Source organism: Aplidium turbinatum, chromosome 7 (genome assembly GCF_918807975.1).
Source record: "Aplidium turbinatum chromosome 7, kaAplTurb1.1, whole genome shotgun sequence".
Classification (NCBI taxonomy): domain Eukaryota; kingdom Metazoa; phylum Chordata; class Ascidiacea; order Aplousobranchia; family Polyclinidae; genus Aplidium; species Aplidium turbinatum.
In genome coordinates this window covers 32,794,958-32,804,057 of record NC_137478.1, presented here as the reverse complement: position 1 = coordinate 32,804,057, position 9,100 = coordinate 32,794,958, and the positions used below count along the sequence as shown (strand labels likewise).

Genomic DNA, 9,100 nt, shown 5'->3' with positions numbered 1-9,100 from the left:
CGCCAACATTGGCAAGATGTTTTATGCACCATTTGGATGCATCTGGCCAGCGTTGGCGTCTGCATCTTGCCATCGTTGGCTTCTGCATCTTGCCAACATTGGATTATGCATCTTGCCAACGCTGGCTTCTGCATCTTGCCAACATTGGCTTCTGCATCTTGCCAACGGTGGCAAAATGTTTTATGCACCATTTGGATGCATCTGGCCAGCGTTGGCGTCTGCATCTTGCCAACGCTGGCTTCTGCATCTTGCCAACGTTGGCTTCTGCATCTAGCCAACATTGGCTTCTGCATCTTACCAACGTTGGCAAAATGTTTTATGCACCATTTGGATGCATCTGGCCAGCGTTGGCGTATGCATCTTGCCACCGTTGGCGTCTGCATCTAGCCAACGTCGACTTCTGCATCTAGCCAACGTTGGCTTCTGTATCTTGCCAACGTTGGCAAAATGTTTTATGCACCATTTTGCTTCATCTTGCCAACGTTGGCATTTGTATCTGGCCAACGGTGGCAAGATGGCTTGTGCACCATTTTGCTTCATCTGGCGCCTAAATTCTGGTTGACTTTTATGCACCATGATGCTGCTTCATCTGATCTATTGACTATTGTGATGCCCGCGCTTTGACCAAGGTTGGCCATGCAAAGCAAGCTGGTGCATAAAACATCTGAACAGCATTGGCATCTACATTTGCCAAACGTCTCTGTACTTAAACCTCGCTCATCACCAAAAGTTTATTGTTGAACCTAGCTAATCCTTGGGCGAAAGAACAGCAGCAACACGGATTTATAAGCAACACTTCTCCCTTTGTGACAAAGCAAAGTAACAGCCGAGCTTCGTATATTTTCACATTTATTAGAAACAAGCCACATCAAATCGTATTGACAGATGGAGATTCATTGCACATCAGCAGCTTTTTCTTGTGTATCTTTATCATTGTGAATTCCTGCGAATGAAACAAAAATATTTAAATCAAGAGGGCTGTTTGGCAACAGTGTAGGAATCATAGGCGTAACCAGGGGGGCAAAAGGGGCCATGCCCCCCCAAATTTTCAAACTTTGGATTCCGAAGTTGAGCCCTTTGTTGAAAATGCAATAAAGTTTGTAGAAATTTATATCGTTTTCCAAGAGATCTGGCTATTAACACCCCCAAGGACTTGTTTTAGACACACAGAAAGACACCAATAAATTTTCCAAATCGTAAATCGCCCAAAATTTACGCGATTTACATTTCTTTGAACTAATTTGTGGAAGCAATTTCAGAATGGCTTACTCTGTTGGGCTTTTGTGTAGTTATTGAGTTTTTGTTTAGCTGTGTTTTTGGTGTTCTCTAATTTAGCCGCAGTTTTTGCCAGTTCGTGTGTAAGAGCTATCTTTAATAAGTTAATAGCTGTTTATCTGCTAATAAATTTCATACAAATATTACCCTAAAAGTGTTTTCAGAAAGCGCTATAATCCATTATTTGAGTGTAATTTTTCAAAAATTTTCCGGGGGAACATGCCCCCGGACCCCCTTAGAATACGCGTGCCTTCGGCACGCTCTAACCCCGCTACCAGTTTTATTGCTTCAACCCACCAGGATACGCCACTGCACATCAAGTGGCGATGGCTTTAAATCAAACACTTTGTTGTTCTCTTCAATTCATCAAATATTTGGCCCCCCCAAAACATTTTTCTGGCTACGCCACTGTGTAGGATTTTGATCAGTTGTCGTTCAGGATACTACGAAGTTAATTGACAATCTGCAATATCAAGGTAATATCCCTCTCTCCAACGTGCGTGACAAAAAACTTATCATTCGATTCTGCGCCACGCAGAGCAATAATCAAGTTCCAATACATTCTAATTGCGTGTACAGTAGTTATTCAACAACTAAAGCAACACATGCGCTGTTGTCTTTCAAACATATAACAAGCTCACCAAAAGTTAGTTTTTGCCGTTTTCAGCCACCTTGCCTGTCCTTCCAATTTCGAAATCACTCTGAAACTCTTCATCAATTTGCTGCACGGCAGCAGCTTTGTCGTGCGCCATCACCATGTCTAATCATGAAAGTAAAAAAAGAAGTGTTAAATCAGTATATAAATGCCGACATAGCCTACTAACCACCATGTTCGTTGTTCACATCACTGCGAATACACCACTAAAACATTTTCATACATTACTCAATACGGTACTCTTCACAATTACATCATACATTAATCAAAAGAACAAAATGGCATAGTTATGACATAATCATTTAGTCGTAGTAAAAACATTTATCCGTACTCACCAAGAACAATCTTTTTCAGATTCTTTTTTAAACAATCAAACGAGTGCTTAGACTTCACGACGTTTTTTTTTTCCTTTCTTTTTTCTCGACATGCTTTGAACTGTGTTGTGTTCGATAATAATAATTGGTAATAAGTCCACTGATACAATCGCTTGCATTTTTGCCAACAGCTTGACTTAAATTTGCTACCTGCAAAATGTAAATCGAATGTAATGACAGGGGTTTCATCCATCATATTAAAAAGCTTCAGCACTTGTTACAGACATTTTCGACTGTTACAAATGACAGCCAACGTTTAAAGTTTATTTTGGGATTCCAGTCGTCTGTTTTGTTGCGTATGTAGGTCGCAGTGTAGGCTACTGTAGGCTATGTTGTCGCAATGGGCGCAAAATAAAACATGTTATTATTATTCAGTTGACGGCAATGAAAGCTACATTTGCAAATACTCTACAACCATCACAGACCTATCCACACGACATAAAAATACAAACACATTCAAGCAGTCAGGCAAACACTGCCGGAGCAGCAAAATCAAAGATTGAGCAGAACCCTACACATGTTGTGGGACATCACAAGCTCTGCTACTTTGCTGATATCTTCTTAGCACTCATCTAGAAGCACTGGCACTAAATTTGTCACGAGAATATTTCATATGAAAGTTTTCCATTGGTCATTGAGTTTTATAACTTTCTCTAAATTGAGTTTTATAACTTTCTTTAAATTGTGTAAAAGTAGCCTAGTGACAAAAACGACTTTACACAATTATTTCAGGTTCAATGAATAAAAGACATTCACTTACCAGGTTTTCATAAACATTGTCGTAAGTCATTCTTATAGTTTCATTTTGATCATTTCTAAAACTTCTTTCGGCCGTAATAGGCCTATCTCAATTGAATTCGATTTTTTATATTTTCGATGCAAGAAGCGAAAATTCCTCTTAGCGCTGTTCACATAAGCATTGTGCTTTCGGCTCTCCACGTAATTGTGTATTGAGCACAACCGCCATGCTTGAACAGTCGAAGTGAATCGAGTGACGTCATAATCCCTTTAGCAAAGGATTAAGTCATGGCCTCTGTCTTCCTTCATCAAAACAAACCAAGTTCTTCTGCTAAATTGCATCTCCTCACGTTGATATAACACATCGCCGCATTCTAAAGCTTTGTTGCCTCTTTCACTTCAACGCGTCATATTGCCCAGTCAAAGTTTAAGTAGTGACGTCATAATGGAGTTTTCACAACAATTATTGTGCCTGCAGTGTTGTTCTATGCACCGCGGGAGTAGAAAAAACGATTTGCCGGATCGTTGAAAGTAAAAGTAGCAATCGTTTTGTGAAATCTCGCTTCAAGAAATTGAGGAGAGATTTCGACGCAACATGACTGCTCCTGAAGCTGGCCTATTGTGCAAGCTTTGCTACATTTAAAGTAAAGACGCCCCTTTGTTGGCGACACGAGAATCTCACCCACGTGGTCAAAATCAGACAGTGAGCGACTGCTCTCAGAACAAAATCAACAAGTGATACTGCATCAATCGATTTTTTTTTACATTGATTCAGCGTCTGCAGACAGGTCAGCAGCGCGGCGGCAGTGCAGCCGCAACTCAATGATTACATGATCACCACAATCATGCTGCTGTGTCGAGCGCTACTAAACATCAACAAGTGAATTCGATTAAGCTTACAAGTTGTTTTAAATTTTCTTGAACTGCACGCAAATTTTGAGGTTAGTCCTGAAAAAATGTTTTCAAAAATATTACAAAACATTTTAGTATAGTTAAACTTGAAAATTAAAAAAGCTTTTGTTGAACATAAGAAAAAAATGAAGACCTGGCAACTTGAATTATCAACCACGTTTTTAAGTTTATCGCTTGTTAGTTACCTTACCAACGTCTGCAGACGTTGAATCAATGTAAACAGAACGGATTATGCTAGTTGGGTATTGGAGGCACCAAAGCCTAAACTTTCTGGAAGTGTTCTCTGAATCACAAGACATTTATTGCACTAAATTATCTGAAGCAATTGAATATGAACAAACGATTTTTATCATGGCGTTGTTGGTACAAGAATACGGTATGCGAAAGAAACTGTGTTTTTCCACTAAACCACATGAGTCATTTAGTTAAAGAGTCATTTTATTGTTGGCTATTAATATTTTCAAAGAATAAATCCAGTGAAGCTGAAATAAAGTAGCCAACGTTGCAATTGTTTATTTTGTAGAAACGCGTAGGGCGAATGGAAACTTTAAACTGGTTCGGTATCAAGCACGTTATCGCGTTCGCGTTTTGTTGCTCCTACCTTTTTCTAGACCTCTGCTCCGTTTGGCATAAACAAACTTGGCAAACTGTTGGCTACACTTCTGACCAACTCTGGTCTTAACTATTCATAGTATACTTGTACGGTATCAAAAAATAATAACAGCATTGATAGCCTATTATAAAAATGTAAAATTGTAGCAAAATCATGGTATACATTTGCATAATTTTAAAGAAAACACCGAAATTGTTATGAATTGGCACAACGCTGGCAATGCTTCTGACCGATGTTAGCCAACCACACAACTGTGTTTTGAAGCAATACCACATGAAAAGAGGTTTGTGTTAGTAATTTTAAAGATTAAAACAAATAAACCTGAAATAAAATCTTTGAGACCTTTTTGAACGCATGATAAGAAATAAGTTATTGAAATTGATGGCGTATTGTTGGCAACATGTTGGACATAATTGCCAATCTTGTGCCCTCACATCCAGCATATAGCCGACATTGCAATTGTTTATTTTGTGGAAACGTGTAGGGCAAATGGAAACTTAAACTGTTTCAGTATCAAGCACGGAATCACGTTCGCGTTTCTGTTGCTCCTACCTTTTTCTAGACCTCTGCTCCGTTTGGCATAAACAAACTTGGCAAACTGTAGGCTACACTTCTGACCAACGCTGGTCTTAAATATTCATAGTATACTTGTACGGTATCAGAAAATAATAACAGCATTGATAGCCTATTATTAAAATGTAAAATTGTAGCAAAATCATGGTATACATTTGCATAATTTTAAAGAAAACACCGAAATTGTTATAAATTGGCACAACGCTGGCAATGCTTCTGACCGATGTTAGCCAACCACACAACTGTGTTTTGAAGCAATACCACATGAAAAGAAGTTTGTGTTAGTAATTTTAAAGATTAAAACAAATAAACCTGAAATAAAATCTTTGAGACCTTTTTGAACGCATGATAAGAAATAAGTTATTGAAATTGATGGCGTATTGTTGGCAAAATGTTGGACATAATTGCCAATCTTGTGCCCTCACATCCAGCATATAGCCGACATTGCAATTGTTTATTTTGTGGAAACGTGTAGGGCTAATGGAAAGTTTAAACTGTTTGGGTATCAAGCACGTTATCGCGTTCGCGTTTTGTTGCTCCAGCCTTTTTCTAGACCTCTGCTCAGTTTGACATAAACAAACTAAAATGAAACTACTTTGTTGGCAAACTGTTGGCTACCCTTCTGACCAACGCTGGTCTTAAGTATTCATAGTATACTTGTACGGTATCAGAAAATAATAACAGCATTGATAGCCTATTATTAAAATGTAAAATTGTAGCAAAATGATGGTATTACATTTGCATAATTTTGAAGAAAACACCGAAATTGTTATGAATTGGCACAACACTGGCAATGCTTCTGACCGATGTCAGCCAATCACACAACTGTGTTTTGAAGCAATACCACATGAAAAGAGGTTTGTGTTAGTATTTTTACAGTTTAAAACAAATAAACCTGAAACAAAATCTTTAAGACCTTTTTGAACGCATAATAAGAAGTATTGAAATTGTTGGCGTAATGTTGGCAATGTTGGCAAAATGTTGGACAAAATTGCCAGCCTTGTGCCAACATACCCAGCATATAGCCGACGCTGGCCCAGCAATCAATGTTTGCTGGGTAGCTTTAAGTTTAAGTCTATTGAAGTCATGACTTCCATTTACGACGGTAAGTTGTAGGCTAATTTTATGACAACAATCGACTTAAGAACAACCAACTAGTGAAGAATGTTGCATGTTTTTTTTTCAATTCTTCATCTTTATCCTCCATTTACGGGAAAACGGCGGAGGCGTTATGCATAGGACCATTTGATCCAGACCTGCTTGAGAGTTTCCACATTCAAGTTTCCGATTTCATTTGAAGTTTGATCTTGTTTTTGAAGAATTTGCTGCTTGTCTGAATCCACAAGCAGAGGAAATTATCGTAAAGCGTCTTTCCGATGGACGCAACAAAATGACCTGAAGAGTTGAACCTGAGACCTATCAATCACAGGCCACTGCAAAAACAGCGCGCCAGACCTCTTGGCCACACTGCCGACATAACTCGACCGGGTCATTATTAGGGTGGATCAAAAATGGCAAAAAAAAGTTTTTTTCTCAATTTTAATTAGCTAGATATGGCAAAAGTTGCCAATATATCACCATAACACAATGTAAAAAATTGAAGAGGTTTGAACAAGTTTTTGATCTCCCCCCACGACATACAAATTTAGGCACTTATACATACAAGAACTGCATGGCAATTTCTTTGTCGATTTGAACTCGCTTTGCAGACATGGCAAAAGGTTCTAATATAACACCAAATACAATGAAAATGTGTGTACTTAAAAGTTTTGACTTCACCCTCTTTCAGCATATTAACACTAGAACGGCCGAAAAAAAAGTATACCTCCAAAGGTCGTTGGTGTCGAAATCGACACTTTTCACAAAAACTTTTTTATTCCGCAAAATTAACAGTAAGAGTTCATTTTATTTTACAGTGATAAAATTATCTGAAGCACTTATTACTTTTGTCACCTATTTGCGGTGTTCATCTTTTGATTTTAGACGAAAATCATGATGTAGGCTACCAGGTTTTGATCAGTTCGAAGCTTGACTGTATCTGTATCTTGACTCTGTGTGATGATCTAAAAATTCAACAGAGAGAAGACATAATTATCGTAAAAATAGCACAAAGTTTTCTTATTCAGGAGAGAAAAAAAATCAAACAAACCAACAAACACTTTACGCAGTGCAGCCTTTGCACTCTGTGACTTTCCAGTCACCATTATCACACTTCCCACTTTTCGACAGTGGCCGCAAATGGAAACTGTATTCTTTTTGCAATAATATCCAGCCCATTTTCTGCGTTTTCTAGATGTTCGTTCTTGATCTTCTTCTCTCTGCAGTGTCGGCTTTCGTTTCAGCACATGAGCAGTTCTCAAGCTCTCAATCTGGAAGATGATCACGTCGGCTGATGTTGCTGCCGGAACGTTTTCTAAAAATAATCCAAGAGTTCAAAGCTGCAATATCTAGCATATTTGTCCACAAACTGCAAGAGGCCACCTGTTGCTTGCTGCATGTGTGGTGCATTTTCTTGCCATTTGGTCAAACACATCAACTCCTACTTTGTTCTCGTTATAAAAATGGATCACAAAAGATTTCTTTTTCTCTGTTGCATCAATACTGGGACTGTCATGCATAGTCGAAAGGACACTTGCATTTTTTTGCACTGATAGTTTACAAGCATGCAGTTGTTCGTTGAATTGTAGAAGAATTTACTTGAAAATCTTTCTCCTCCACCCTTGGTCATCATCTTTGTCAGTCCTTTACTGTTAGCTCGAACATTTCCAACAATGGTTATAATTTTTCCCTGCAGTAAACCAGCAAGATTCACCCTAGTAAAGAAGATAACTGTTGTGACGTTGTACCCGCTTTGTCTGTGTAAATTGGTGGTGATCCTGATCACTACATCCTCGGGGAGAAGCCATCCTTTTCTTTGTTTTCTTTCAATAGTTCCGAGGTACGATAAGTACGGTGCGGCATTGCATACGTAATTTGAATGAACCTCGGCTAATACCCAGAATTTCATGTCAAACTTGTCTGGTTTGTTTGGCATGAACACGATAATAGGACATCTGTTTTCCATTGGAAATATCTGTTCATCGATTGGCAGGCTCCAATCCAGAGTGTAATTGTTGATGCAATTAGCAACAAGTCCTTCCAGTGGCTCTCGAATATAAATAACCTTATCTGTTGCAAATCGCTGATAGATTTGTGGAAGGTATTTGTAAACTCAGTAAGATGACCTAAAATCAAGCCGAGCGATGGCACACATCAAGCCGAGTGTTGGACAATTACCATGAGAAATGCTATAAGTAATTGGGAAAACTATTGAATTAGTTTTTTTCACACAGAAAAGCTTTTATACCTTACAAATCGTATTAAATTTGTATGAGGTGTCGATTTCTACACCTCGGCCGTTGGAGGTATATCCGCACATTGTAGATAACATAAAAAGATTTTTTAGAAAAATAATACTGAACTATAAAATGTAAGCATACTTGGGAAGCTACTGAAATTTTAAAAACGTTGCGATAACAACGAAGGCCCAAAATAGTGTACTGAATTTCTAAAAGTGTCGATTTCGACACCTCGGCCGTTCTACTGTAGTGTTAATTTTAAAGTGACTTCGCTGATGGACCACCCGCGGTTCCAACTTGCAAAGCGAACAGATTGAACAACGGGAGAACTAAAATTCACAACTGGAGAATGTCGCTATTCTGACACCGGTTGAAATAAATTAAATTAACTAGATGTTTTTTCAATTTCCCGAATTTTAACTTTGATTTGAATAAAAGTGTCCAATTCCTTTTAATTCGTTTGCTTTTTTGTAGGAAGTCATACCCCTAGACTAGACAGAAAGCCTAAATTATCCTTTTTTAATTAGAGACTTAGAGTCTCTCAATATCCTTTTTATTTTTATAAACAAATTTACGAAAATTAGACAGCCAAACCCATACGCTGGGGTCGTAAGTCAAGCAA

General features: G+C 38.2%; 1 long non-coding RNA gene across 1 annotated transcript; it reads right to left on the bottom strand.

The window, feature by feature from the left end:
* Positions 1 to 619: 619 nt before the first annotated feature.
* LOC145774655 (uncharacterized) lies at positions 620 to 3,688 on the bottom strand. Its single transcript, XR_014290029.1, has 4 exons — positions 3,065 to 3,688; positions 2,266 to 2,454; positions 1,917 to 2,035; positions 620 to 943 (listed from the first exon to the last, which is right to left on the bottom strand). It is a non-coding gene; the product is annotated as an uncharacterized LOC145774655 (long non-coding RNA).
* Positions 3,689 to 9,100: the final 5,412 nt, after the last annotated feature.